We start from the raw sequence: 26,198 nt of genomic DNA, 5'->3' as shown, positions 1-26,198 counted from the left end.
TATCACGTGTCCTGTTCTTAGAAAGGGTAGACTTTTGAGGTTTAGACTCTTTCAGATCAACCCTAATCTTCTAGAGAGGTGAAACTTCTATGGGTTTGACAACATCGCAAACAACCTCACTCACAGGGGGTTCAGAAGAAGATGAAGGAACAAAGATTTTGGAATTAGGTGCAGACACATTGATACTTTCTACAAAACCTAAACAAATTTTGTCGGAAGGAGACTTTTGAACACTCAACATCTGATCATGTTTGGAACTAGCAGACCTATTCGTTTGTTCTCTAGCAATAGATAGATCATGTTCCAAAGATTTAACTTTATCAAGCAAAAACATATTCTCAGTCTTCACATTATTCAAAAGTTCAGTAGCATCAAACAAGTTCACAAGCAAATTTTTCTTCTTAAGCTCAAAAGATGCGATTTTCTTTAAGCCTAATTCAACATTCATGGCATCCTTTGTAGCAACTTTGCAAAGTTTATTGTAGGCTTCTTGAAGATCTGCATGCTTAAAGAGTTCCCCATCAGAAGGGTTTTCTTCAACAGTCACACTTTCATTTACTACAGTAGTAGCAGTGAAAGCAATGAAGTTTTCATCCTTGTCACACCTAGACTCATCATCAGAAACTTCATCATCACTAAGGGTTACAGCCATAGCCTTACCCTTAGACCTCAAAAAAGTTGAACATTCAGATTTCATATGACCATACCCTTGACATCCAAAACATTGAGGACCTATAGAATTATTTGAAGATTGACCTACTTTTTCTCTAGGTTTATCTATTTTGTTAATCTTAGTGGGATCATTCTTCCTAAAATTTCTCTGTTCATCAGTGTTTTTACCTCTTGCCCTTCTGTTGTTATTTCTAAGGAAATTCCTAAAGTTCTTGGCAAGATAAGCAATCTCTGTAGCAGAGAGTTCATCATCAAATCACCAACCTCAAAATCATCAACAAACTTAAGAGTCATTGATTTGGATTTGCTAGTTTTGGGTAGGTCCAACTCATAGGACTGAAGAGATCCTACAAGTTCATCAACAGGGATGGAGTCCACATCCTTGCTTTCAATGATGGCAGTCACTTTGGGTCTAAAATCTTCAGTTAAAGATCTAAGAATCTTCCTAGCAATTTTAGGTTGATCATATATTTCACCCAAGTTGTAAGCAAAATTAACAATGTCATTTAGTTTAGCATAGAATTCATCAAAAGATTCATCATCAGACATCCTAATGTTTTCAAATCTAGTTGTTAATTGTTGCAACTTATTATTCTTAACTGTCTTTGTGCCTTCATGCACAGTTTGGAGGATATTCCAAGCAGTGTGAGCAATCTCAACATTAAAGATTCTCTTAAATTCCTCCATAGAAACAGCATTAAAGATAGCATTCAACGGAGTGAGCTTCTCCCATCCGTATTCAACGGAGTTTCAAACTTTCTCATCAATGGATTTCAGGAAAGCTTTCATCCTTACTTTCCAATAAGCATAATTATTCCTATCAAAGTGAGGAGGAATAACAAAAGAGTGTCCGTGTTCCATGACAACAGGGGTTAAGGATCAGCTCAGAGATCAAAAGATCTACACAGAAGAGCTACCCACTCTGATACCACTTATAGAGTTTATTTAGACCCCTTAAACCAAAATTGGATTAACCTAGTTAACAAGCCAAGTTATTACTTAGTCTAAATTCCAGATCTAGGTTAACACAATCATAATCATATCAATGTAAAGTACGGAATATAAAAACACAAAGAGATGATGACCTAGGAAAACCAAACCAGTAAAAAACTTGGGCAGGATTTAACCTAACTATCCTTAACGTAAACCTGAATACACTATGAAAAAATCGAAGTTGTACAATAGCAACTTAGACCACTAACATCCTATTGCTACCCACTAGTAGAACTTCCTGACACGACCACGTGCAAGCTCTGAGACCACGAACTCCTTCTTTCTTGGATTCTTCAGCAAATACAAGCACCCTCGCTTGTGTATCTTTAAGCGCTTATGGCAGCAACTGAACGATCATCAAGTTCTTGAAGTAATCTCTTTCTTGATAATCCTAAGCTTGTGTGAAGGCAAGCACCTCTCCGATCTCACAAGAGATTGACACAAACAGCAATATGAGCAACCTCTTAAACGTGACTAGGGTTTGCCTTTTATACCTAGGACAAAACATAAAACCCTACACATCATATGGGCTTAGGGCTGAGTTGGAAATTCTGCAGAAAGAACAATCTGCATGACTTTCGATCAATCGATCGAGTCAGGCAGAAATGCACAGTAACTTCTGCAGTTAACTCGATTCCAACTTTACATAAATCATATACTTTGAGCAAGTCTAAAACATAACTAGACACCTATTTTGATCTTGGTTTTCCAACAATACATATTAGAGTTCTAATACATTAGTTCCTAAGTATTTAGAACCTAACAAATTTACTTAACACACAAAATTTAAAAGTTTGATGAGACATATGGCGCAAAATTAAACTGCAATTTAGATTTTAATTGGATTTTCTTTCAACTTTTGAACTCCAATTGGCTAAGTACTTGGCTTATGGTATGGTAACACGGGTTTGGTTTTCACAAGTATGGTCCAGGTTGGCGCAATGTTAGGAAAATATGTACGTTGCAACTTCTTACTGCTTCAAAAATTGAGTCATTTGCACCCATGAGGAAGGAGGAGGTAGGATCATTGGTGCAGTCTCTCAAAAACACTGCGGTGGCGAATGAGATTGTGGACCTTAGTAGAAAAGTTTGTGAACTTATCGAGGAAACTCATGTAGAATAATATTTGGGCGAAGTAGAGATGATAGATTCGACTTGAAGGCAATTATTAAGGAGACCTTTTGCTTGGCAGGGGCTTTCAATCTAGCAGATTATATTCCTTACCTTGGGGAACTAGATCTACAGATTTGTATCTATTTCTATTTACTGAACTTTGTCCTCCATTTGGAAATCCCTGCCATTGATTTATTACTCAGTAGTGTCTAAAAAGTAAAAATCAATACTTCTGATTTTTCTTTTTTAGAAATGCTATATTCATAATATTTTCACAACATTTTTACAACAAATTCTAAATAACAGGTTGTTATTGGTTATTATGAATAAATAAAAAAAAGTAATTTTAGTTTTGAATTCAAATTAGAACTAACAACAACTATTATCCTATGATTTGTTGTGAAAATGTTGTGGACATAACACCTCTCTTTCTTTTTAGACTTTACATTTCAGGTTTGGCTTACTTTTAGTACTATTTTAACTTTACATTTCGGGTTTAGCTTACCTCTAGTACTTTTTTAATTAGAATCTGCTTTTATTTTAACTAGTCGCTAACCCGTGCTATGCATGAGAAAACTACTTAAAGAACTTTTTAAAAAAATTAAACTAATATTTTTCAATGAATTTTTTCTCTCAATCTCTCACTTAGTAATAATCTTACCCCATAATGTTTGAATGTTATCAAGTTTATAATTTTCTCCAATATTTTATTTGTCGTTGCAAATGTATATTAATACAAAAAACATAATTCATAAAAAATTTCATTGTAAGAAGACTACTATTATAATGTTGCATTTTTGGTTTTTATGATTAAAGTTATAATGTACTAAAAATGCAAATTATGTTGATGGCCTAGTATGCCTAAATGCACATGAAAAAAAAAAAAAAAAAAAAAGAAAGAAAGAAAGAAAGAAAAAAGACTAGTGGAAACTAAACCAAGAAGCACAAACCATGAAGTTGACTTAAACTAATGCATAAGTGAGAGATGTTGTCAAACACAAGGAGTATAACGCAAGAGTCAATTTCTAATTAGAAACGATTTTGGTTTACCTAAGGGAATGATATATATCAGACTTATCGCTATATACACACACACACTAAACTAATTATTTTACCAAATGCTAAAGATACAACAAATTAATAACAAAACATATTGTGGTTTGATGTGACAATAATTATGATTGGTAGATGGCATTATCGTAATAAATAATAAACAAATAAAAAAAAATTAGTTTCTAAAGGTTAAGTGATGAAATTTGTTATATCTTTAGCATCATTTATATATATTTTTTTTACCCCAACTATCCAATTAACATTTTTTTTACCTTTCTTTTATTCTCATCCACTTATTCTCTCAACCTTTTAACATTTTTTTCTTTTTATTTTTTTTCCCTTCTTTTAATCTCCTCCACATGCTATCGTCTTCAGTCAACATTTTTTTTTTTCAAAAAAAAAATCCTCCACATGTTCCCACTGGGGTTATTCCACACTACAAAAAACGCGGGCTGTAGCCGCGTTTTTTAGCCGCGTTTAAAAAAAAACGCAGCTATACTTGACCTATAGCCGCGTTTCTAGGAAACGCGGCAATAGACCTAACCTCTAGCCGCGTTTTTTATAAAACGCAGCTTTAGACATAACCTATAGCTCCGTTTTAAAAAACGCAGCTCTAGGTAAGGTCTATAGCCGTGTTTGTATGTGTGTAGCTGCGTTTTTTTAAGGGCCTATAGCCGCGTTTCTGAAAACGCGGCCATAGGTCCAGCCAAATTTTACTTTCCAGCTTCATAGCATGTACAGCCCAATAAATTTTTTTATAAAGTTGGGGCTATAGCCACGTTTTTAGAAACGCGGCTATAGGTAACAGGCCAAATACACATTCGGCACGAGCTTTGAGCGGACTAAATTATTTTTTTTTAATGGAGGACCTATAACGCGGCTATAGGTAACACAAAAAACAAAAAAGGAGTACGCTGAAATATGTAGAAGAATAAAATATTATATTTCTAACAAAGTAGGACCTATAGCCGCGTTTTTAAAAACGCGGCTATAGGTCTACTTTTTAAAAAATAAAAAAGTAATGACCTGACCCCCCACCTACCCCATTTACTCCCTACCACTCAATTCAAAATATCTCATCTTTTCTCTCTATGCCCGTGTTCTTCTTTTCTTGTCTTTTCTTTTTCTCTCAACACAACACAATGGTTCTTTTCATTTTTCCGGCAAAGATGACCGGAAATATTCATTGCAGAAGCTAAGGTTCATCTATCTCTACTATTTAAGGTAAAAAATTTCTAATCTTCTTATGGGTATTATACTTTTGCTAGAGCTTATTTTTATTTAAACTTTATGAGCATTGGGAGTAATATTTATGTGTTTATATGTATGGGTTTTACATTGGTGGAATTATTTGATTTTGAATTTTTTGGATATGTGCTTGAATTTGTGCTATAGTGCTTATGTTTAAACGGGTTTGTGTTCTTGAGGTTGTTCTTTTTCTATTTTTAGGCTTATGCTTTTGTGTTCCTTGAATGGATTTAGTGTTAGCTTTGGGTTGATTTTGTTGAATGAGAGGAGATTCATGGGTTTGTGTTATTATATTTTGGAGCATATTATGTTTGTATTATGAGGATATTGTGTTTTATTTTGAATTTTTTGGGTGTGTTTGTATTGTGGGTATGTTGTGTTTAATTTTGAATTTTTTGGGTTTGTAATTGGGTTTGGATTTTCTAGGTTTGTGATTAATTTTGAATTTTTTTTGTTTGAATTTTGAATTTTCGGAGGAAAAAAAAAAAACCCAGAATTTTTTTTTTGTTTTTAATAAAACCTATAGCCGCGGTTACAAACGCAGCTTAAAGTGGGTCTGTAGCCGCATTTTTAAAAAATGCGGCTATAGACCCAATGCCTATAGCCGTGGTTAAAAAACACGGCTTTAGGCTTGACCTTTAGCTGCGGTTATAAAAACGCGGCTATAGACCCGCAGGGGCTGTTGCTGCGCCGCTTAGGCCTCGGTTGTAAACGCGGCTCTAGAAAACGCGGCTATAGCCTATAGCCGCGTTTTTGGGGTCTATAGCCGTGTTTTTGAAACGCGGCCATAGACCCCGTTTTTTGTAGTGCCAGCTTGAAAGGCCATAGTTGTAATAAAAGATGCCAACACCATCAATGCATGTTGATGCTTAATTATGGGCCTCTTTGAACTCTCTTTCATGGTTAGTGTTGAGGTTAGAGATTTAGTTATCCAAGGAACTTTCGTTAGAGCCCATTAATTCATGTACAATTGGATGTATGTCTTTTACACTTAAATCCCCAGCACCTTGAAGAATTTCCCCAATCTCCATATCCCTCAAATCTCTGGGTCTCTGTATCAGAATGTCTAAAGTTGTAGGGCCAGTGCAACCAAATTTGAAAAAGAAAAAGAAATAGAGAGAAGCGGTCACAGAGAGAGAAACATATCTAAGGCAGAGAAGAAAAGAAGAAATAGAAGATGGAGGAACACATATAGTAAACGAAGAAAAAGAAACTAACGGTAGTAGAGAAAACACAGAATAAAAAGAGAAGAGACTAAGACAGGAGAGATAACCCATACTTCTTCCAATAGATCAGGTTTGAGATAAATAGAAGAGATTGTATTTGCACCCATGAGAAGTTGGGACAAAGTGACAGTGCGAGAGGGCTTCTGGATGTGAACAAAAACAGATATTTGTGAGTCTAAAGAGGAGAGGAAGAGCGGAAGAAAAAGTATCGGGAACATCTATTGCTGTTGGCTTGCCGTGGGTCTGATCGGGGAGGAGCTGGTAGAGGAAGGCAGGAAGAGAAGGCACAGTATCGTGAAAGGTAAAAAAGGCAGAGTCTTCGTGAAAGGAAAAGGCAGACTCGGGTTTTAGAACAGATCAATTACGTTTATTTTTTTAATATTGTGGGAAAATTGTAGGAGTTTAGGTTTTGGTTATATATATATATATATGAGAAACTGTCACATCATTTAATAACTAAATAAAAATATGGACATTAAAATTCATTATCACTTGTCTATATTTAAAACAAAATTATATGTCCAATATAAAAATAACTAAGTTAAGCCAAACCCTTACACTTCAAGTCAATTTCTGCGGCACCACCACGCAGTCTTGGTGCGGTGGTCACTCCACAAGTATAAATGCTTGTGGAGTGTGGGGGACAAGGGCTTGGGTTCAAGTCTCCAGGAAGAAGCTTCACACACATATACACTTAGATTAGGCTAGAGTAGAATTCTATCTTGTAAAAAAAAAAAAAAAAAAAAAAGTCAATTTCTGCGGCCACCTTAAAAATTCAGAATTTTCTCTGTAAGTAGTGTTGCCTTTCCAAAAGTGCCACACTACTCAGCGGTTCATACTTCAAACTTCAAAACAAATGCCAAATTTCAAACTGGAAAGCTCATGAAAATCATTAAAAAATAAGCAGTGAATTAATTTCTTAGAAGTCTTTAATATATCTTTATGATTCTTTTATTGGCTAGCTCTTAATTGTTGCTCACTTCCTTAGCCAAATTCTATTTGGGTTAATTATAAAGAACGATTTTCATTTAGAAACTCATACAAATTAGATTCATTAAACCTTGTGGAAATCTGAAAACAATAGATTGATAATTTAACACATTTTCATTAATGTGTTTTAACTTTATAATTTAATTTTAAATTAACATATCATGCTACTATTTTGAATCAAACTTTGTATCTCCTCCTTTAAATAGAAACTATTATTAAGATTTAATGGATATAATAGAACAAATAATAATAAAATAGAATTCACAACAGTATTCCAAAAATTAACTAAACACCTTTTTTTTTTATAAATTTTTTGAACCAAACATTCAATTATGGAATTGAGGTGGTTACAACGAGTATGGGATGCCAATGTAGCTCCATCCACAAATAATTAGCACATCAATTAATTTGTTAGGTTTATTTTTAGTGAAATTAGTGAAACACTAACAAAACTCTTTCACTTTCAAACAAAAATATTTCCTCAATTATTTACGTTTTGAGAACTGTCATCATTGACTTAGTGATTTTCTATCATTCAAATGCCCTCAGGGATTGACATGGCGAATGAAGAAGGTTAGCGGCCAAAATGGGCTTTTGCCCTTTTCGCGAAAACAAAAAAAAAAAAAAAAAATCAGCATGTTACACCCTTTCCCAAACTAATTAGGGAAATACCTCTCTTTTGAAACACGATTTTCTCAAAATTGAGTTAAGCCCTATAGTGACGTTTTTAAGGAGTCTATAGTGATGTTTTTAAGGACCTATAGCGGCGTTTTGTAACTCGAGCTCCATGAAGTCGAGTTATAGGTTAAAAAAAAAAAAAAAAGAAGAAAAACTTGCATGCAACTCGATTTCATGGAAGTTGAGTTACAAAATACCGCTATAGGTCCTTAAAATGTCACTATAGGCTCCTTAAAACGTCGCTATAGAATTCCAGAAATTTTTTTTTTTTTTGAAACTCGATTTTGAGAAAATCGAGTTTCAAAAAAGAGGCATTTCTTTAATTAGTTTCCGAAAGGAGGCATTTGCCCATTTTCGCCGAAGGTTAGCAGGGCTCTGTTAAACATCAAGCACTGCCTCTCTCTCTTTCTCTAGAAACTTCCAGAACTTCTCACACAATCTCTCTCTTTCTAGAAGTTTCTCTCTAATTCTAGACATTTCTCTCTTGCTCTCTTTCCATAATTCTCTCCAAGATAGTTTTCATATTTTCTCTAGAAACTTCCATGCACTAGTAAATTTCAGCCACAAATTTATAAGGTGTCTAGAAGGCTGGAGAAAGGCATTAATTTAATGCCAATAAAAAGGAAGAAGCTAGAAGCTTCAAGTCGGTTTCCTAACCGACATACATCTAGTATAAATAGATGGAATGGTGAGAAGTGAGAGACTTGTAAAGTAAGAGATGTGTGAAGTGAATGTGTGTCACAAAGCATCAAGTGAGAGATGTGTGAAGTTGTATGAGGTGGTGAAGTGTGTGCCATAGGTAGCAAGTGTACGTGTAGAGTGAAATAAAGTCAAGAGCTAGTGTGTGTAGGTGTCTAGAAGTGAGGTGTGTGCAAGTGTATTGGTGAGTAAGTACCGTGTGTGTAGTGCACTAGTGTCAGTGTGTGGGAGTCAAGCATTAGCGCTTGTAAGATGTTGTAATTCAAAAAGTCAAGTTTTAAATAAAAGCTCCTTGTTCAGGTTTTAAATATAGTCTTAGAGAATATCATCAAGGAGCATGAAAACATTCCAAGTGGTCAACAAGACCGTCAAATGGACTTAATAGACATGTTACTTTCTTTGATGAACCAACCCATGGATTCCCATGATGAGCATGCATACACACTACAACAAACTTGAGTTTTTTCAACATGTCACTACAAAAAATGCGGGTCTTAGGCCGCGTTTTTTTCAGCCGCATTTGCAAAAACGTGGCCTAAGACCCTAGTTGGGCTACGTTTCTCAGAAACGCACCCATAGCACCTGATTTATAGCCGCGTTTTTAAAACGCGGCTTCAGACCCATCTGAAATTTTTGTTTATTTATGTCTTGAAGCCGCGTTTTTAAAACGCGGCTCTAGTTCTGTCCTAAAGCCGCGTTTATTAAAAAACGCGGCCATAGTTACCCTGAAGCTGCGTTTTAAAAAACGGGGCTAAAACACCTTACTATAAATTAAAAATAACAAATCTCCTTAAACAAAAAAATCCCTTGCTCGATCTGTCTAAAGCACTTCGAACCCAATTCCCTCAAAACCCAAACCAAACCACTCTCGCTCACCTCTGAGCTAGCCACCATCCCAGTCCTCTCCTTCACCGGCGGCAAAATCAGCGAGACCCAACTCTAACTGAAGTCCGCCCCACCCGATACCATCCGCGCCACCCTCACCCGCATCGTCACTGACCTCCAGACCAAGCGCCGCGGCACCGCCTCCACCCTCACTGCCTTGGGTCTCTCCAACTCTCAATCTCACTCAAGACACTGACAGGGCCGAGTAACAGTAAGTTTTTAAAATTAATTGTTTTGATTTTTATTTTAGGGTTTCCATTTTTGTTTTAGGGTTTCGATTTTTGGTTTAGGGTTTCAATTTTAGGTTTAGGGTTTCGATTTTGTGATTGTAGGGTTTCGATTTTGTGATTGTAGGGTTTCGATTTTAGGTTTAGGGTTTTGATTTTAGGTTTAGGGTTTCCATTTGGGGTTTAGGGTTTCGATTTTGGTTTAGGGTTTTGATTGCAGGGGTTGATTTCGATTTTGGTATGTGTTTGCAGGTTGAGTTCATCTTGATGGGTGGCACTTTCATGTCACTGCCAGCAGATTATCGCGATTACTTTATACGGAATCTGCATGATGCTTTATCAGGACACACTTCAGCCAATGTTGAAAAGGCAGTTGCATACTCTGAGCATGGTGCCACAAAGTGCATTGGCATGACCATTGAAACGTAAGTTACTATACAAGTTTGATATGCGAATATTTGATTTCTCTCTCATTTTGCACTTGGTTTAAGTTGTGTTGAATTTTTTATTGATTCCCAACAGGTCTGTTTGATTGAAAAAGTTGTCTGAGATAATTGTTGTCACCAAGGATGGGTTTGCTAGGATTTTTGTTGGGTGCTCATGGTTTTTGATTCAAATTTGTTGGGTTTTCTGGGATTTTTTTTGGGTTGCTCATGTTTTTGCTATTTCTGTTCGAATTTTATGGTTTTGATTTTTCTGGATCAAATTTGCAGGGGAAATCAGTTTGAAATGTTCATTTGGTTTGAATTTGCTGGGGAAATCAGTTTGATTTTTCCAAGTTCGAATTTCGTGTGTTTGAATTGTTTGTCATGTTCTTTGTGGTTGTTGTTCCTCTCTTGGTTTGTTTTTAATTTTTGTTTGATTATGTGATTAGGTTCTAAAACTTGCTGATTACGGTTTGGGTTTGGACAAACGAGAGGGCTTTTGGGTATGTATGTGGTTGTTTGGCCATGAGTCAGGGGATTTAGGGTTGGTTTCAAAATGGGTTTTGGATGTGTGTGTGCTTTTGCTGTTTTTCTCTTGGTTTGTTTCTCTTTTTTGTTTAATTTTGTGATTAGGTTCTAAAACTTGTTGATTTCGGTTTGAGTTTGAAAAAAGAAGAGGGCTTTTGGTTATGTATGTGGTTATTTGGCCGTGAGTTAGGGGATTTAGGGTTGGTTTCAAAATGGGTTTTGGATGTGTGTGCGCATTTGCTGGTGTGTGTAACTGAAAGTTTGAAATATATTTACTAATGTTGTGTTCTTGTGTTTTGGGTTTGAAAAAAATTTTGATTTGAAATATTTTCATGCAACTGAAAATAGTCCTTAAAATATAAAAGCCTGGGTTTGAAAAGTTCTTGAAATATAGTCTGGATTTGAAATTTGGGGTTTGAAATATATGCTTTGGTTTGAAATCTTGTGTTCACGTAATTGTATGTCAACAGTGATCTGAGAGCTGAGATTCTGGCACTTGTCTTATGTTTTCTGTAGGGCTTTTGCATTTAGATGTTTCTACATTATTACTATGAGCTTTTATACCTATCAATATATATATATATATATATATATATATATATATATATCTTGTGTTCACATAATTGATTGAAGTTCTTTGAGCCAAGTTTTACCAATAGTACTTTTTGATCTGGTGTTCTCTTGTTTTATTTTTTATTTTTTTGTGTGTTTTTGTTTTTTGTTTTGGGAGGAGAGACATCAAAGGGGAGTAAAAATACATATTTACCCTATTTTTGACATAGATGTATTATGGTAGCTTAACGAAGGTGACCTCAAGTAGGCAAAGTGCAAATTTTCAAACCATGGGTAGGCAAAGTAAAAATGGGCCTAATTATCGGTGAGTTTATTGTAATTACTCATTTGGTTATATTATTGGTTTCATATGTTATTGGATTTTTAATAGTTCTTTAATTTGGGCTTAATAGCGAAAGCTCATTGAGTCCAAGTCCTATGAGGGTTAGGTACTCATTTGTATTCTATGAAAATTTCCAACAAAGATTGCTCTTGAGGTTTTTGTAATGCAATCCTATCCAATGTATGATGACAACCTAACACATTGCAACCAGACCTTGATTTCTCACTCTTGGAACCCTAAAATGATAGGTCAATATTCCCTTCTTAGTATTATTGAGGGGGTGTGTTTCTTTTCTGTAGAATAAACCCAAGTCCAATAAATATTTGAGCCATTCAGAATAATCATTTCATTCTTAGATTTATTTACAGAAAAGTCATAATAAAAACAAATGAGGTGGCTACCAACTTTTTTTGAATGTTACCCATGCTGATCACTTCATGAAGCTCCAAAATTAGTCGGTTTATGTCATCTTTCGCCAGAGCAGAAAAGTGATGCCTGACCTTATGAGTATCTTGATCCAGTCGCTCTCCTGGCTAGACATTAGAACCAATGATGGTTTCATTTTACCATTTTCACTCAAAATTTTACTTTATTTCTAAGATAAGACCATATATTGCGTGCTTTAGCCTTTAACATCACTGTAGCATCATTATCATGTTTAAAACTCTTTTACTTCTGTGTGTGTGTTGGGGAGTGATATGATATTTCCACGCTTGTTTTTCTTACTCACTCATTGGGAAAGCCACTATGAATGGGGCTTAGCTATCTTAAGCATGAAATTTCAAGGCCTGATAGTGAACAACATTAATATATATATATATATACACACACACACACACAAAATTTAACACCTTATGATATGTCAGATTGTTAGTGATAGATAAAAAAATAATATTAGTGATAAATAATATTTAATAAACGTGACCTCTGTATTTACCAAAAATGATCTTGACCAAATGCAGCTGCTTATAAATGGTTTAATAAGATGAGTTTTCCAATTTTTACCTTTAATTGTCCCATGATGGAAGAGACATTTACTATTCTCCCTGAATTGGATAATTCAATAAGCTAAATAATTGCTTTGCTCAGTTGCTTGATCCCATAATAGTTTGTTCTTAAACAATTCTTTGTTGTTTCATGGATGCAGGTTTACAAGCTCCTTTAGAGGTATGAGATTTGCACCTAGAAGAATCTGCATTATCATAAGCAATGGTAAATGATGTTGCACTCATGTTTAAAAAGTTTTAACTGTATGTTTTTGTGGGCGCAAGTCGTCCAGTTACTCAATCCACAATTCCGGAGAGATGGTCCCAGGCCTCTTTGACTTCACCAAATGCAAATGGTATTTCATTGACCCTCCACATGTCTATTTCTTGGATATTCTAATTTCTATTTTTATTTGTTGGGGGTGAACTAGTTTAACATGTATAACACTCACACACACACACACACACATTATATATGGTACATTATTAAGCCAATTAAAGTTTTAAATCAATGACATGACATTATAATAATTAGTCTCAATTATGAACTAGAGAGACACAAAAATGAAGAAACTGTAGTGATGCACAAGGCCAGCAATGATCAAATTGAACATCCATACATATGTAGGTAGTCTTGCATTTGCATGGTGGCAGTAGCAATTGAGAGTAGCTTACAAATTGAAGGGATTAGGATTTAGGGGAGGGGGTTGGGAAGTTGCTGTATGCATCACAGCATGCCTGCATTTGAAGCCCAGACTTGTCTTTTCTTGTCTCTACCTATTGTTGGTAATTTGAAATTGTTTAGGTCAAGATAATCTCTGTTTGGTTGATGAGAAAAATGTAGTGATGGGTTTATATAATTGGGTTTTTTATTTATTTAAAGAGTTATCTTCAATGAATAAAAATATTTCATTGTGTTTAATATAGGTAAGCTGTTGCTTAATTTCCTCAATTAAATTAGACTGTTTTTACTGTTATTTACTAATGTCATTGGGTTTTTCACCTTGCAAACAAACATTTTATTTGCTTATAATTTTATTAAGCATTTTAATTTCTTGCTTTTTTGGGTTTATGGTACGATATTGAAATCTTAATTGTTGTCTTTGATTTCTGTACTAGTTTATTGTTTTCAATACACCTTAAAATGAGAATCAGGGTGGAAGATTAAGTGTTTTTTGCATAATCAGAAGATTCAGAACATTTGTCCACTATATCAATTTTTGACCGATGTACTTTGCCATAAGTTTAGTAAATTTGTTCTGCTGTAATTGTAATCAAAATGTCTTTTTTTCTTTACTAAAAAAAAGCGTCTTATGCTTTTTGTTTTGGCATAACTGTACTAGAATGGGAAACAAAGAATAGTTTAAGGTCTTGCTGAGAAATCTTATGCTCTAAAAATTATATTGTATACTTTTGTGTTAGCCCTAGCAATAGATTGAAAATTTTACAAATGTGCAAAACTTAACTACAAGTATTATTAAGATCTTAGATTCCCAATTGAATTCTACCACCACATGGTTCTATTGATCAATACAAAAAACAAACATTGTTATCTATTTTAACAAAACTAAACTCAACTATTTAGTTTATTAGTTTCTGCTACCTTATTGTTGAATTTAATTTAAAGACCTAATTTCTGCTCCTAAAAAACTGTACCTAGATTTTACTATTTCTAAATTATTGTATGCTCTTTTGCAATGAAAGAAATGCTACACTTGTATTGAATGGGTGTATGACTATTTTGGTCAGTATTCTCTCTCTCTCTCTCTCTCTCTCTCTCTCTCTCTCTCTCTCTCTCTCTGTCTGTGGCCCAATGGAATTGAGAAAAAGGAAAAGAATAATATCTATACTTATCTTGCACTGCTTCTCCATCAAGTCATTACCTCCTCTTTTACTATAAAAAACATTCTTCTGCTCCTTTTTTTAACTTAATCTTATCTGGGTTTGCTTCACCTTCAATGTTCTTTTGCTTTTGCTTTTGTTTTTTTTTTTTCGTTCCTACTATGTAAGTTGTTTACTTTATTTCTTTATCATTCTTTTTTAGTTTTCCAAAGATTGTTTTTTGAATACTAGTTTGATTAAAAAAAAATGATGTCTTCCTGTTATAGATCGAACCAGATCCTGCCATCGTCTGAGCCAAGCCGAGTTAGCTGCTGATTTTGAAGGAAAAAAGGCCAAGAAGGTGAATTTTCTCTTCAAGATTACTTAGCTACAAGAACTGGATTAAAAGATTGGAGGTTTTGGTGTTTGTATCTAATTTTGGAAGTTGTTAGTGGGTTCTGTTTGAAGTGTCCTTGTCATTTTTGTTTGGTTTTATCTGGGTGTATAGTTAGAGTAAAAGGGTGTCAAATCATGGAGATAAGTTTGCCAAATTGTTAAATTTTGGGGATAGTTTGATAAAAATCAAAATAAGTGTTTCTCATTTGATGCTTTTTGACTAATGCATTGGGGTTTGTGCTGCTGTTTCTTTGACTGGATCCAGTGCTGCTCTGGGGTTTGGGTGTGGGATTTTGCTCTTTTTGCTTCTGAAATTAAGGCAAAATGTGGACTGTTGTGGTTAATGTCTCCATGCCTATGATTTTATCAACTGTTGAAAACATTAATATTGTAAAATGTCACTAAAAAATCTAACCCTCTCATTTCAAAATCTAATTTTTAAACCTTGCTACTGGTATCAGGTTTGTTTTCTTATTACTGCAACGTAGTGAATTATGATTGACTTTGAAATACTACTTATTGTTCGCCTTATCATGTAAAGTGAGCATCTGTATCTATGGAATTACTGCCTTTTGAATTGTATAGGTCTTTATCAGTATCCAATACAGCAGTGGGGAAGTTGATGGTTTTACTTAATGACTTTTTTATGTTACAACTGCAGAAACACATTGCCAATTAGATAGGCCTTCATAACTAGTCACTAGCATTTGCAATGCATAATTTCTACTATCATCTACAAGATTACTTGCCATTGGAATTAATTAATATCAAGTATCTTTGCTCTTTAGTGCTTAATCATCTAAACAAACCAAAGAAGGATTGTAAAAGTGGTCTACACTCCATTATCCACCATAAATAGATAGTAAACTTTTCCTAAGGTCCATATTTTGATGTATATTTAAGATGTGTAACCCCTTTTCACCTTCAATTATTCACCTTTCTCTATTGTCCAGTATAGACATCGCTCATTCATGACACCATTTAAGTGAATCCTGTCACCTTACTACTTGTGAAGAGCCACACAAATCATTGCCACACATCACAAGTGCAACAACTATTTATTTCTAATGTTTGGGACACACAAAAGTAGTCTATTCCTCATTGATGGTGTGGGACACACAATAGTAGTCTATTTCTAACTAACTCTTGTGGAATGATTGTTGCTTTTTTTTTTTTTTTGGTGCGTCTATATCATTACTTTAGTAACAGATTTTAATGAGAGAGATATCTTAGTTTGTTAAATCTGTTTATTAACAGAATAGAAGAGATTAGTTTACGGGAAAAAGTTGATTAGAAAAATCTATGTTTCCTGTTTAGTTTTATTAATAAGCTATTATCTTTGTTTCCTTAATTGACCAATTGCAAATGGGTAGTATTGCAGAACTCAATTAATTAATGGATTAGAAAATTTCATTACAATTGCCTTTACTCTAACGTTTGTCTTATACGTACGTTTTAATTGAATCAAAATTAATTATACCGAAATAATATCATTTTGAAAATTTTTCATTTGAACTTTTTTTTTTAAATATAAATTATAGAGAATCATTGAACCTAACTGTTACAAAGTATTTTTTTAGTCCCAATTGTCTTTTGGTTTTCTTAGCCGTAAGGATGAACGAATTAATATTATTAATAATTAGTTAGTAATCTGTAAAATTTGTGGAGTACTTTCTTCTTCTTCTTCTTCTTTTCCTAGAAACAAGGATCAAATATTTGAGAGAGAATTATTTAGTAGCTGCAAACAATACATTAATAGTTCATCCTTTTCCAGACCTGTGCCAACTACTTCTACTCTCCCCCATTCTCCATTTTCACATCTTGAGGAATTAAAGTGACAACTTTCAGCCAATTTTTTTATTTAAAAATTTTAAGCTAAAAGTCCTTAAAAGAACAAAGAGGGAAAAAAAAAAGGTTAACAAAATATCGGATGAGTCTTGAATGGATAAGATGGTAGCTAGATATCTGTTGCTTTAGTGTTCTCCCTTACTATGGTCGGAGTTACACACACGGATTTACTCATTGTCCTCTACAAGGTGAGGAAATGTGAAAATGATTTAGTTAAAATGATTTACCTTGTTGAGAATATTCAATGACACTGTTTGGTCAATCTGCAATAAGTATATTAATTTCAGTGTAGCCCATTATTTTATTTTTTTTGAGGGGCATATTAATTTTTTTTTTAATATTTATCCTCTACTATATTATAAAAGTTAGATCTTGCAACTAGTGGATACATACAGTAGTCACCCATGTTTCTATCTCAATCTATACTACAATGACATGTGGTGATTTCCTATATTTATTTGTATTATGTGGACAAACAACGTCATGTGTCAATAATAACTTACAAATTTGAATGAAATAAATGTATTTCTTTAATATGACATTTATGTTCATGTTTTAAATTTTATTTATGAGCACTTATTCTTAATTTGTTATTTGCCTCTTAATTTTCCTTACCATTACCTTCCAATGGCTATTCAACTGATAGATTTAAAAACAAAGGATTAGCTTTTATTTTTTTGCTCCTCCTATGGTGTCACGTTGGATTTGATGAGTTATGGTTAACCAAGCATTTAGCTTCTGCCACATCAATTGTCCTTGGCTGTTTTGTTTATACTCATAATAATTACCAAACACCAAAGACATCTATTTCTATTCAATATCCCCACTTGACAAGATATGCTGGTTTAATTCATCTCCATCGGGTCCTCCCAAATCTGCTTATGACATTATCTTCCTAGAAATGCTTCATATTTTTTGATAAGTTAAAAAACGTCTTCATATTATGCATATATTTGTCTTCTCTTTGGTTATTGGAAAGGATCATGGCAAAGTGAAAGAAAAATTCTTTAATTAGTCTTTGGGTGGTTCAATAGCTGTTACTTTAAAACTATACGTTGTTGTACTCCTCTTTAAGGCTACGTACAATTGATTCCATGTAATGACTTATTTGCAGGTATGGCCAAGATTTAAAAAAAAAATTCTAGAACCGTAGCCCATATGGATTTGTACTTGCTTCAAAATTATTTCAAATCAATGCCAAAATGTATGTATTATAGAGGAACCTAGACTTCATGTTTGCTTGAGAGGATTTAAGTGATGCATCAAATATGTTATTGATGTTAGGGGATAATAAACAAGAAGTGATATACAGACATACATACATACACACACACATATATATATATATATATATATATATATATATATATATATATAATACTAATTTGATGGAGTTTGAGAGTGTTCAGCATAAGTCGATTTGTATTCTGTTGCATGCACTATTAACTTCATTTGGTAAACATTAGAAATTGGGAAGATAAGAGTTTTGTATATTTTTTAAATATTAATAGATTTTATTTTATTTTAAGATTAAAGGAAAATCTTAAATAAGAGTTAAAAGGTTATAATTCAGATGCAAAAAAGAAAGAAGGTCTAGACTCTAGACTAACACAAAACTTTAAAATTAGTGTTGAACTCGTCATAAGATAAAAAATAGAAAACTAGGAGGTTTCATTTCTTTTAAAACTGGAAAAGACAAAAAAAATCTTAAGTTTTTTGTTATGTACTTTATATATATATATTGTGAGAGTTCTAATTGTCTATTTCTCTGGTTGAAGATCTTCAAAAAGAGACTACTTTTAAGCATATATATATATATAGTTGTATCTCTTGTATATGTAGACAACTACATTGATGCTTTAACAACATAGAAGACCAAGAGGATTAAATAGTGAAGCCATGCATTCTCATTGTAAGTTTGAAATATGAACAATACCATTTCGTAATTTGTGGTTTGATTTTTTTTCTTTATTGTTATTTAAGTACTTTTTGCTGGTTCAATTTCTGTAATTTTGTTGTATAGGAAAGTTTCCATTATCACTCGTATTGATAATGGCAATTCCTACCTTTGCTGACAGGCTTTTGGAGCGCACTAGGACCATTAAGACAGGACATGGTCAGCCTCAATTGTCTTCTTAAGTTGCAGGTATGTCGTCACTTTTAAAAGATTTGTTGTTGTTGTTGTTGTTGTTGTTGTTTAGAAAGAATTTGACCTTTGGTATTCAAAGGAAATTAATTGCTTTCGAGTGGGCTTGTTTAAGAGTGATGAGTGAAGTTTATACTTGTCACATTGTCTAGGAAGAGACATGCATAGGGAATGATATGAAATTATTATTGTTTTTGAGTGTATGACAACTGAGAAGCTATGAATTTTTACTATTTACCAGGATTTAAGTGGGTAAAAAGTTGCAAAGAATGTCATTGCATCAAAAAAAATAAAAAATTTCGAAACTATGTCAATTTTACTATAAATAGTTTCCAAATTAATGTGCAAATCAATGTAATTAGTGTCACGAGCACAATAATTTGACAAAGCAGTGTATGTAGTATCACTCTTGTCACTGTTAGTTACTAATGCTTGTTGTTGTATTTGTTGAAATCCATGGAGCATTCGTGTGTGTTGCTAAGAAGTGGAAAAAATGAGCTGTGTTGGGATCAGTGGGGACTTGGTGAACAACTTGTTGAATTTCACAGAGAGCTTTGAGAAATTGATGTTTACTTTGTAGGAACATGAGTCCAATGAGAACAAGGGTGTGTTGAGCATTCCAGTTGACCTTTTGATATTGCCAACGAGTACATTTTCGACATGGACGTGCTTGGTCTGTCCAATTCTGATATTTAGGTGTGTCAAACATGTTTTCCCACCTTCCTACATTGCTATAGGGTTTTATTTTACAATATTGTGTTTATTGAATGGTTTAGTCTAACTTAGAAACTTGTGGAATTTGATGAAGAGGAGGTACAAGGTTGAAAGAACTTGTAGTGATAGTTGCACATCCATTTTCATTTGATGAAGAAGAGAATGGTTTGTTTCTAGTTAGGTGCAAAAATTTGAGACAACATCTGCTGATAATTTACATCCAATTTTTTTTTATATGGATATGGTCCATTGAATGTGGAAGATTTTGATTTCATAAATTGGGTAAAAAGTTGTAGAGACCAAATTTCATTTGCAAAAATTATAATTGCTTTAGAATTATAAACATGAATTGGGTAAAAAGTTGTCTAACTTTACCAAGCATTTGCATTAGAGTGTTTGTATTTATAGATACAGCATTGTTGCAAGGAGGCAGTTTGTGGGATGGCCATTGGGTTTTCTGGGTTGGGTCTTTTTTTGTTTGCATTGCTTATTATTGTTTCTCTTTGAGCTTACGCTAAGAATTCGAATTTACGAGATCCCTTAGAAGTTAAAAGCTTTGTTCTAGTGTATATGAAGAACACAATTTGCCAGATTTTATCCTCGTGTAAAGCTTGCTATCTTTTTTAGTATAATGGGCTCTATGGCTAGCAAATGTTCATTGCCACATTTTAGAGTGTTTGTATTTATAGATGTAGCCACTAATCTTGTCTAACTGCTGCCATTATATTTTTGTAGCGCCATTGAAACATAAACTGTATTCTACCTGGAAGGCAACAAGGGTATTCACATGTAGACAAGAGCTTGGAGATAGAAGGAACCCCTAGAAGCATCTATGTAATGTTTGTAGTTGAGGATGGTTGAAAAATCATATGTTGATGCTTATTGCAACTTTTTTGCTGTATTCAACTGCATATTCCTTTAAGGTTGATAATTTTCCATAGTCTTTAAAGCTTGATTGGGATTGTGACAGATTTGAGATTGTTATTTTATTGCATGTGTTGGAATTTTACAGGAATAAGAAGTTGGAATTGTGTATGTGACAGGTTTTTTATAGTAGCGTTTCTAAAATTTATAGCAGCGTTTGTTGCTGCATTTGAACGTGTACAGATTTAAAAAAAAAAAAAGTCTATAGCCGCGTTTTAAAAACGCAGCTATAGAAAAATTCAAAAAACGCTACAGGGCTTGTAGCTGCGTTTTCAAAACGCGGCCATAGTAATGGGCTGGAGCCACGTTTTTAGAAACGTGGCTACAGGACATACTATGGCCGTGTTTTTAAGAAGTCTATGGCCGCGTTTTAAACGCGGCTAATCTTGCTTCAGGGCAAGTAACCAATGGGCCTATAGCCACGTTTTAAATGTGGCCATAGAACGTGGCTATGGCCGCGGTTCTGAAACCATGGCTACAGTATGTCCTGTAGCCACATTTCTAAAAGCGTGGCCATTGATCCTGCCTATAGCCACGGCTACAAAAACATGGCCATAGGCCCATCAAGCCTATAGTTACGCATTTTAGGCCATGGTTAAAAACGTGGCCTAAAAAAACGCGGCTATAGACCAAATGGTCCTATAGCCACATTTTTTCGAGCTATAGCCACGTTTTTAAAACGCGGCTATAGAACCTTTTTTTTGTAGTGTGTTTTTATCCACAGTCAATAAAAATTGTTGATAAAAGCCTTAATTTTCTACAGTTATATTCAACTGTTGAGTAAAGGAAGGAAATTCACATACTTATTTCCACATTTGGGATTATTGTTGAAATAAGTGTTAAAAAAACATAAATAGGGAAAAATATTATTATCAGTTGGATGAATGTGGAAAAAAAATGAAATGTTTTATCCACGGGTTGGATGAACGTGGAAAAAATAAATGAAATGTTTTATCGACAGGTTGAATGAATGTGGAAAAAATAAATGAAATGTTTTATCACCGGTTTGATGAATGTGGAAAAAATAAATAAAATGTTTTATCAATGGTTCGATGAACGTAGAAAATAGAAATGAAATATTGGTGAAAATGCTTAAAATAGAGAACACAGAGCTTATATCAAAGTTTTATACGATAGCTCTCTCTTTCTTGCGCCCTCTCTCTCGTAATCAAGAGCAAATTACCGAAGAGTGAAAAGTGAAGAGCTATATATATCTATCAGTTTAGGCCTTAGGTATTGTTTTGGAGCTCATTCATTCAGTATTGTTGTTGAATTCTTAGGGTTTTGCAGAATCTCACTCTCTCCGAGTCTTCAACATGAGCAAATCGGGCCAGCCTCCAGATCTGAAGAAGTAATTTCTCATTCTTTCTCTCTCATCTGCTAGGGTCTCAATTTCAATTTTGTTGTTTTTGCAAACAAATATATGGACAAGAAGCTCCAGAATACGTTCCTCCATAAATGCTTTGCCTTGTATTTCTTTTTATTATTTATTTATTTTATATTTTGCAGTTTTTCTCTCTTTGATTTGTGAGAAAATTTAGGCAAATGAAGGAAAATAGGTTCTTAATTATTCATAGATATTGAATTAACCGAAAAATTAAAATTAAAAAAAAAAAATCTTGTAGCTAAAGCTAATGTAGCTGTATAGTTGCAGACTTGGAGCTAAAAATGCTTATTAGAGCTTACAACTTAGTATTCAAGCTTTTAGGTTCCTATTTTGTACCTCATTGTTTTAATTTTTCTTTTAACTGTAGCCATTGCATTCATAATAAGTTACTCTGATTTTATAGTTTCTTTGTGAAATATTGTAGTGAGACCATGAATTTTTTTATTAAAAAAAATTTAATAAAATCGGGAATTGTACGAATATTTTGGGATTACATTCCCTAGTGTGTTTATGGGACCATGTCCCAGAGGTTTTGGTTTCACCAATGTTGGCTGGTTTTTGGTTTCAGACTAATCTTCAGTTGGAATATGGCCTTAGACATTGTATGAGCTTAATTTGCTAGAGGGCAGTGAAGGGAAAAAGGAGCCATTAGACTAAGCTGTTTGAATTGATTTGGTTGAAGAAATTTCCCTTCAAGGAGTAAGTACTAGACAAAATTAGAGGCTAATGAAGTACCTTCCTAGATAATAAAGTGAGTTTCTTGAAAAATAAAACTCTAAGAAGAGAAGAAAGGGGAGAAGAGGGTTCAAATAATCCCCCTTAACTAATCTGCGGAAAAGAGGGTTCAAAGCCTCCCTTTGTAAACTAGTTTGGGCTGCATCAATGTATCATGTTTGGATTCAGAGAAATGCTACAATGTTTAATGGAAGAATCTTGTTAGAGGAGGCTCTAATGCAACAAATCAAAAATTATGTGAGGTTGTGTGCAGGTAGTTGCAAAGCAGTGACCATTTCACATTGTTATAGGGTCTTATGTAGTAAGTGGAACAGTTCTTTATTTGTTTTGAGTGCTAGAACAGGTTAAGGTTTGGTGTCTGACTTCTGACCCTGTGCTATTGGAGTCTCAGGTATATTTCTAGTTTGATTTATTGATCAATAATAATATCACTTATTCATTAGAAAAACTAAGGGTGGAAACATCATCAAGGTGAAAAATGAACTTTTTAAGTCTGATTTTCATTCATTTTTGCAGGAAACTTGTGGAACGTATGGTATTTCTAGCATCTACACATTTAACAACAAGAATTAAAGCTCGCTACAACTAGGTTTGATTATCAAAACATTATTTTCTCCATTTCATATTCTTTTTTGTCTATAACTTACTTTGTTGTACCATGTTGTAAGCTTAAATTTTTGGGTATGGGTTTTCTTTATCTTTGAGTTAATGTAAACTTAAATTCTGTCATTTTCTTTTGGTTTTCTTTTCCTTTTTCTTTATATGTTTCCATGCTCCATTATTTTCCTGCAGAGGTTCCTTTGGGAAGCTTGGCAAGTTTTAAACCTTATCATCTTGATCATAGTTGCTGTATTGTCATTGGCACTTGGAATTAAAACAGAGGTGTGTTTGGTGTTTTTTATATAGATCATTTTCATCGTAAGGAGTGTCAATTCATGGCATTTGCTTTTTCTCGGTCTTACGTACTCGTATGTCACAGTGTCTTGATGTACTGAATTCTGGTTTTCTTTATTCATTTTGCTTTTACTTATCTACTTGCTTTGTCTAGGTGAGAGAGTATGATTCGAGGCGGAGTTACTCTAGAAGTCGCAGCCATGATTCAAGATGGAGCTACTCTAGAAGTCCTTACATGTCGATAAGCCCTAGTTGCAGCCGTAGCTATAGTGGTAGGAGTGGGAGGTTAGCTTTTAACTTTTGGTTTGTTAAGTAAAATAGGTTTTTTAGTAAAATAATTTTTGTGATGTAAGATTTGAAATGAGATTTGAAATGTTGTTTGCAGCATATCTCCAAAGAGAAAATATTCACGTCCATCTCCATCAGTCTTTGGTTCAAGTTCTGTTTTGTTTCTCTGTCTTCCTCATCAGGGCTTTCTTGGGGTTGCACTCCAATTTCAATTTATCTAATCAAATGATTCTTGATTTACATGACTAAGGCTTATGCACAGGAATTCAATTTAAGTCCTTATTGCTTCTAAAAATTAATTATTTATGTGATGTTTTCTGGTTTTTGTGTGGGGTTGCTTCTTAATCTCGACTCATATAGGTTTTAGTGAAACTAATTGGGGTTGGCTAGATATAATTCTTAGGTAGGCTCATCCTTTTTCCTTCAAATTTTGGTGGTAATTCCTCTGTAAACCTCATAACTCTCTCTGGGATTTGAGTTGGATGATTTTGCAAACATCCATAGTTATTTACCAATGAATGTTCATCTAGCTGATCTAAAAGCAAAGGCTTATGCGGTAATGGATAACAATAAGCATTGGTGAATTGCTCAATCTTTGGGGAGTTTGTGTTCTTCATAGAGTGGTTCTACGATTTTGGTTAAGCATGTGCACAATTATTTGTTTTTGTTTATTGTGTTTCTTTTAGTTTTAGCTAGTTCGCTCTGTTCTGATATGGTCAGTTTGAATTTGAATTTTGGAAATGTCAATAGAATAAATTACCTCTTTTAAAATGTTGATAGTTCAATCCAATCATTCATTTTCACATACCAAGTTTGCATCTATACATTTGTAAATTGCTAATATGTGACTTTTTTTGTGCTAGTTTTATTTTATTTTATTTTTTTTAGGTAGGTGCATTTTCTTCCTAAATGAACTACCCTTATTTGTCTTTTTGTTCAAGTTTGGCACTTATAACAATGACTGATGGACAACACTTTTTGCAAGCATCAACAGAACTTAGTGATTAATGGGATCTCATGCGTATTGAAGAGGACTTAGCTATAGATCCAGATGTCTAGATGGTAGATGCGAGTCACTGTGTTTTTAAAATTTCCAATGAATTGGTCTTGAAGGTTTAAGGTTATAAGAATCTTCTATTTTGAAAGGTAGATGAACAATGTAAATTTTAGAGTGTAAAGGGTAGCAGGCAGAGTAGTTGAGTTGTATTGATTTTTACAGTTTGTTTTAGGTTATTAAATTTTGATTAATGTGAAAGAGTGCATTCAATTTTTTTTTTAAAAGAAAATACTTATTTCAACGGTTGAGTGCCTGTAAATAAAAGTAATAAGCATACTTTAATCTACATTTATGTGTATATATTTCAACGGTTATTAACCGTTGATAAAGGTGTAATACTTTTTTCAACGTTTGCATAGGCTGTAGAAAAATGTTCTCGACACGGTTTTAACAATAGTTCTCTACGGTCATTCCAACCATTGAAAATACTTTTTTCGACGGTTTCAACCGTTGAAAATAGCCAAATTTTTTGTAGTGAGATATTGGATCGAACAAAAATAAAGGCTATCATAATAGACATGATTTCACGTGCATATGACACTTCAGCTGCTACAATTGAGTGGACCTTTTCTGAACTCGTGAGTCATCCACGGGTGGTAAAACAAGTACAAGCAGAGCTGGAAGGTGTAGTAGGGAGGAATAGGATGGTGGATGAGATAGATTTGGCAAATTTAACATACTTGGATATGGTGGTGAAGGAAAGCTTAAGACTACATCCTATTGGACCATTACTAGTCCCACATGAACCCATGGAGGACATTGAATTAAATGGATATTATGTCCCCAAGAAATCACGAATAGTAATAAATTTTTGGGCTATTGGACGAGATCCTTATGTGTGGTCTAATAATGTGGAAGAATTTTATCCTGAAAGATTCATAAATAGTAATATAGACCTCAAGGGACGTGACTTCCAACTTATCCCATTTGGGTCTGTTTGAAGAGGGTGTCCTGGAATACATCTAGGTCTTACAACTATCAAATATGTTCTAGCTTAATTATTGCTTTGCTTTCACTGGGCCCTTCCTAGTGGCATGTTGCCTAATGACTTGGACATGACTGAGAAGTTTGGGCTATCAATGCGAAGAGCCAAGCACTTGTATGGTATGCCAACTTATCGCCAACTCAATTAAATATGTAATCCAATTGCAATATAATAATCTTCAAAAAAAAAAAAAAAAAATTACTTATTAGAAGAAGTGTGCTCCTAGCATTCAAGTTTATGCTCGACCACTAAATTTAAGGCCAAGAGTTTTATTCTCATTATTGGAGTCTTCGTCTAATTATTTTCCAGGCCAAAAGAAAAAGGTTCCATACTTCCCTAGGAAGAGTTGAAAACATTGGAACATCAAATCAACTCAAGTTACCTT

The 26,198-nt window shown here is 33.9% G+C and overlaps 1 long non-coding RNA gene and 1 pseudogene across 2 annotated transcripts; both read left to right on the top strand.

The window, feature by feature from the left end:
• The first annotated feature begins 2,523 nt into the window (after positions 1-2,523).
• Positions 2,524-25,961, top strand: LOC142632696 (cytochrome P450 CYP736A12-like; annotated as a pseudogene).
• On the top strand, positions 21,628-23,927 carry LOC142630849 (uncharacterized). Of its 2 annotated transcripts, XR_012843461.1 has the most exons (6): positions 21,628-21,818; positions 22,843-22,980; positions 23,106-23,178; positions 23,382-23,471; positions 23,638-23,768; positions 23,869-23,927. It is a non-coding gene; the product is annotated as an uncharacterized LOC142630849 (long non-coding RNA). The 2 variants fall into 2 exon arrangements; XR_012843460.1 differs by lacking the exon at positions 21,628-21,818 and having other exon boundaries at positions 21,872-22,980.
• Positions 25,962-26,198: the final 237 nt, after the last annotated feature.

Source organism: Castanea sativa, chromosome 4 (genome assembly GCF_040712315.1).
Source record: "Castanea sativa cultivar Marrone di Chiusa Pesio chromosome 4, ASM4071231v1".
NCBI lineage: Eukaryota > Viridiplantae > Streptophyta > Magnoliopsida > Fagales > Fagaceae > Castanea > Castanea sativa.
The sequence above is the reverse complement of the archived record's forward strand: the minus strand, read 5'-3'. Positions and strand labels throughout refer to the sequence as shown.